Genomic DNA, 6,000 nt, shown 5'->3' with positions numbered 1-6,000 from the left:
AGAAGTTGAAATGCCTTTTTACTATCTCTTTCCATGCGTCTGCAGGGCCGCCAAAGCTACCACACCCCGCGACCCCACCAAACGACACCCTCAAATCTAAATATATCTCTCCGTCTGGGCCTCGTATCATTAGGTACCTCCACTGGGATGGGTGTGTCGGTATTTGCCGGTACGCCTTCTCCCAGTCAAAAATGCCAAACTCCACCTCGACATCATAATTCTCTACCAGGAACTTCGCCACTCGTTCGAAGTTGTCCCAGGTGGTTTCAAATTCCCTCTTGTCCACGTACGAATTGACTGACGGAGTATCTTCTTTATCTCGCGGGTAAGACAGATCATTTATTATCCGTATTGACCCATCTCTGTTTGTTACGCTCCCCATCGGGCTCGTTCTAAAGAAACTGATCCATCTATGGACCTCCTCCTCTGTGAACGGCCCTCGCATCCTCCCCGCCTTCAGTTCCTTCTGGATCTTTTCTCTTACTATCTTCTTCTCCTCTTCTGACCTGACGTGGTTATCCGTTGAGTCAAACTTCTTTCCTTCTAAAGTGTGGTCTGGGATTCCTTGGTGGAATCCTATGACGAATCCGTGGATGATACTGACGTGTCTTTCTCCCAGCTTCAGTCTTTCTGCCATCTCCAACCAGCCTTTCACGTTCATCTCACACGTTACTCCCTCCGGCCAAGTCCTGTTCTCTACCTTTGCCTCCGTTACCTTCTCTTCTGCACACCGTTGGTTGCCTATGTCTCCCTTCGTTTTCTCCTCAGTCTCTAGCTCTACCACTTCCTCCACTGGCTTAGCGCTCCTTTCCGCCTCAGTGCTCTCGTGTGGACTGTGTGTGTGAACGGTCATGGAATGTCTCAGCTTTTCATTTCAATCTAATCGGGAAGCTGCCCCTTGGGCTCTGCTTGCAGACCTGAATCCAGGAAAGGCCACGAGTAACAAGAGATAATTCAAATGAAACAGGACGAGAACAAGAGTGAATTCGAAAGGAAAACAGGAAGACACAGATCCGACGGAACGGGACACAAAGGTGACAGGACAAAAGCGAGACGTGGCTTCTCGCGAGAGGTGGGTTTCCTCAGCTTAATAACCACACAAAGGATTGATTCAGCGAGCTATCCCAATTTTCCTCGTCCATTATTACCCTCAATATCTGAGTTTCTTCTTCTCCTCTCTACTCTCTCCATGCTCTCTGGCGTTCTGTTTATCATATTCGGACAGAATGGTGGAGATAGGGTATTATGCCAGAATTTTGGAACCAAAGTTCAGAATTTGGAATTAGAAAAGTGACTGCAGGATGTTCACGCTCACCATTTTGTTCCTGCACCTCCTTTTCCAGCATTACCTCCACCCGCTCCTTTGGAACTTTCGGACCCGTGTTGATTCTGGGTATTGGAGCTACCTCCTGATTGTCCGTAGTCCAACCAGGTTCCGTTATGGTGGTAATACGGCTTGTATGGCGTCTGTGCATACGCAGCTGGTTGATACGGTATGTTCGCCCCGTACGTCCCATACCCGCTACTTGAGTTGCCGCCACCCCTCCGTAGCTCGCTTGTTGACAAGCTTGCCACCAATTACTCTTATTCTTCTTATTCCTTCCTCTCCAGCTACCTCCGTCCTTATCTCCTCCGCGCTTCTTGTCGTTCAGGTTGCTCGAGTTTGACTGGCGCCTGTCCGAACTCACCCCTTTCGGGTTTTCCAAATGGCTTTCTTCTAGGACCTTTTGACCCTGCGCGTATGGGTTATCCGCAAAGCTCCTTTCGCCTTTAGCATCGACCAAGTCTTTCACGGCCCGTAAGACGTCTTCGTGTAAACACCCTGCATTACACATCTCTCGCCGTTGCGATTCGCCTATCACCACTTGCATGAGAAGGCGTCTCACCTTTGGACAAACCAGAACAGGATCTTTGTAAGCTACCTTCCACCTGCCTCGAGCGAGACCTAACAGGTGCCGCGGGATACAAAAAGGAGAGAGGGGAGGGGTGTTTTCCTGATCACTTTCATACAATAGCGTAGCGCTATCATCCAGCAGGCAGTTGATCGACAAATCTCGATAACATTTTCCTTATGCTGTTTGAGCATCTTAGCGACTGTCACCATGTGATAGTGCTCCCCCACATATCTGATGAACAGGTCAATGGCATCAATCCATTCCCCGTAGGTCATCAAGAGCTTGTCTTTTGGCGTTGATCCGGTGTAAGTCATTGACTCGTCCCCGTCTTGTAACTCCTTCACAGATTTCGGTTTCTTCGTGGCCGCCTTCACCGTATATTTATCAATCCATTCCATATTGAACACCGTCAACGGGACATAAGCTTTTAACTTGATCATACTCTGATTTATACCGTGAGACAGTTGTAGAAGATTTTTATTGGAGAACTCTTTATCTACGAAAACGATTTCGCTTTCCGGATCCACCAGATCGCGGACCTCCCTCTCTTTTTGTTTCGGCTTCGCAGGCGTGACCTCGTCTACCACTCTCCTCACCGCTCCTCTTGGTGGGTCGTCTGAGTCGCTCCCACCTGCTACCAGGGACGCAGATCTCAGGCGTCTACCTCTTGCCTCACCTGTCTCTGGCACCGGGTCTCGCACCTCTGTCCTGCCTCTCTCGGCTGTGAGTTCGGGGTGCTGTCCGACTTGATCCCTAGGAGGTCTAGCTTGTTTTAGATGGATTCTGACCGGATCGATCTGAGGCCCAGGGCCTAGGCCTTCTCGACGGGGTACCCTTGCCTCGATTAGGTCCTCCGGGTCGTATGGAGGCTTGCCGTACATCATCTCGTACGTGTTCAGCATTGTTTGACCCAGCTCAAGATTCTCGTTTGCAAATGTCTCAACAATATTCTTCCACCACATGTCGCGGTCTTTATCACCCGTCGGGGCTGGGGGATTGCCTGCGACATATATTACGTAGACCGTCAGCCTCTGTCTCTATTCGGCTCTTCCCAAACGTTCGATCACGGCCGAAAGAAAAAATTTTTGAATAGGGTTCTTCGGATACAAGAGACCTCATCTTCTGTTACAGATAGAACACTGAAGTTTGGACCTGACCCTCTGATTTCTAGGTCTCCTCCAGCTAGTTTGGCTTCCACTGGGACCTCTGACTTTTGTCTCAAAGGTAAGGGTAACCTTCGGCCATGTTGGCTTCTCAAAGGTGGGGTGGTAGAGTTGACTGGTCAACCTCTGTCTCAGTTTCTTCACAACCTTTCCCATGATCGCGTCATGGATTTACAAGGTGAGGAAAGGTTTGCGGATGTGTGGTTTACTAGGTGAATAGGAAACACGGGTGATTTGGATGGGGTTAATGAGGGTAGTGATAGGTGTGTGTTTCCCCGAAACCTTCTCTCTGACCACTTTGTGTCACTGGAGAGGTGAAAAATTAACCTTCGACTTGATTGTATCATAGTCTAAGAAAGGTGCGGATGCTCTCTCACATGCCTGGGTTGAGGCATGCAGACGTAACCTTCCAGGGTGGTAAAGGTACTGTGAAATGTGACTATTTGGACTTACCATTCAAACGTAGCCTGATTCTGCCTATTGGTTCGTCCCTGCCATCCTCTTGTGCTTCTGCTTGTCCTCTCCCTTGCTCACCCCGTCCGTCGTCTTGTTTGCCTCCAGTCCCAGTTCCCGACCCACTTGCCCCTTCTGGAGTTTCTGGCGCCAGAACTCTCTCGTTGCTTGTGTTCTGCGTTGATGGGTCGTCTCTGTTCCGTGACATACTCCTTGTCCCCGGGCCTGGAGCTCCAGTCTTCATCGCTTCTTCTGCTCGTTTTCTTGACTCCGCTAGTTCTTCTTCTAAAGTTGGCATTCTGTTGGTTTTCTTTTTGGTTGGCTTGTCCGCTGTCGGTCTTCTTTGTACTAAGGAACTTCTCCTGTGCTACAACGTATCTTTCTACCAAATGTATTTTTAAAATGTAATAGCCACTTCGAGATGAACTCGAGCTGAGTTGTGTCGATGAGTTTATGTTTGAAACTGGTGTGAGAGTTGCGCTTGAAAATTTTTGATTTTCACTTCTCTAGCGCTTAACTCTCCGCGGGGGTGATCTCCTGCTACAAGCATAACTTCTACATCGGTACACAACATTCCAAACATGGAACTCCGCACCAAGTCGTGCCTTGGTTGGTGCTCACACTCAATATTCTCTCAACTCTGTAACATCCAGGTCCAAAGCAAGAATTTGGTTAGATGTTGAGAGAAACAGACTCCTCCTATCTTGTGCCAAAAATATTTGGGCAGAGAGAGTTTTCAATACATCTATGACCACCTTTTGCGCCAATTCAAAAATCACCACTGATTTACATCTACCTTCTTTTGATTCTCCTGCCTGGAAGACCTCAGCAAACAGTCAGGTTTGGGCTTCTGGTGTGGCCATTCCGTGGGAAAACTTCCACAACAAACCCCACTGCAACAGAGATGCAACACCCTATTCATTTGAAATGTTTGCTTGTGTCAACAGGTCAGCAGGCTCCTTGCATGATGTAATCAAGAGCCCCTGTGATTGTCACATAGACGGTGCCATATTTTGTTTATCTAATTACTGCTTTGGAGTCAAGTTTGATGAATCAAATGGTGTTGTTGGGATTGTCTGGAACATCCAAGTCCACCACCAAATCCACAGCGGGTATAGACATCATACCATCCAGAGCCTTATTACCCGGTTTGGCTCCTCATGCCAACTCTCCTCCAGGTTAGCAAGGATGGGGAAGGCTTCAAAGCTGAAAAGGGAGGGTATGTCCAGTGCGGAATGGGAGGAGTATTCAAGGACACATATAAAAGGTTATGAGGAACAAGTGCATGTCAAGATGGACAACCTGTGAGATGTCCATAGATGTACTTTATTGCAAGGAGTAAAAGTGTTGTAAATACCACATCCTTTAGCTGGCCTGCCTTCATGAATTTTGTTCATCACTTTATTCCTCTCCTTCTTCCTTGTTGGCTTGGTTCTGATTAACCAAAGGGCTCCTCTGTTCACAATTTTTTGTGTCATTAATTGATCAAATTGATCCAATTCAAAATCTCCATTCACATTCACTTTCAGAATTGATGAAGATCAACATCATTGGTCAGCCAATGTGAATCAGGATACTGAGAAGTTGGCAGTTTCAATCTCACAATCAACTCAAAGAATTATACATATGTGAAACCCATTCAAATAACTGTTTTTGTTCAATTCACTTTTTACTCACAATGTTAGTAAAGGCTAATGGACATGCAATCAGCAGCAGCTGCTTGGAACAAAATTAAATGACAATATCCTTGTGGACTAAGAGGTTCTTGGACAGAGTGATCCAACCGGTGTCCTTTACATAACAAGAAAAGAGGTTAAAACAGTCCAACCACTCCTTATATTGCATGGTAAGTTTGTCTATTGGAGGGTCTCCTCCATACATTTTCAAATTTGTTCTACCCTTGTTGATATTTGATTCTGAAAGTGGTTCTGTTACTTCTCTCACTTGTTGGTCCCACACAAGCCAGAGTTTGTTGAAGGCAGGGGGGGATGTAAGCTTTAAAAGTCCAAAGGTAAAGTGATAGCACCGGACCCAGAGAAGGTAAAGATTTCTGAAGTTGCTTCTTTGTGTCTTTATGCATTAACCTCCCATTCTCCATCACATTGCTGTTTGATGGCACCATCTGACCCTTCCCAAATTCTAGCATTGCTTTAGCTCTTGTCTCTTTGCCTCGGAGGTCCTCCTGAGTCACGGAGATTGGGCTTTCTGCCCTTGGTGATGGAGTTGGGCTTATCCATTCTCAGTGCCAATTGGTAGATGGTGTTAAGCATGTGTGTAAGGTGGTGGCTCCTAGGTCTGTGTTCAGCCTCTCTTGAGTGGTTTTGTCTTGGACCAGTCTCTTGTCACCTCTCAGGTCTTGATGTGTTGTAAGCCTCTATCTTCATTCATAAATTCTGATGAGGACTCTGATACATTTTCTTGTATCAGGCGGTAAGGGGTTGTACGCTTTGCTGGAGCTTGAGTCCAACTTGGTCCTTTGTCAAACACTT

The sequence above is a fragment of the Melampsora larici-populina genome (assembly GCF_000204055.1).
Source record: "Melampsora larici-populina 98AG31 unplaced genomic scaffold MELLAscaffold_3, whole genome shotgun sequence".
NCBI lineage: Eukaryota > Fungi > Basidiomycota > Pucciniomycetes > Pucciniales > Melampsoraceae > Melampsora > Melampsora laricis-populina.
This window is presented reverse-complemented; position numbering follows the sequence as displayed.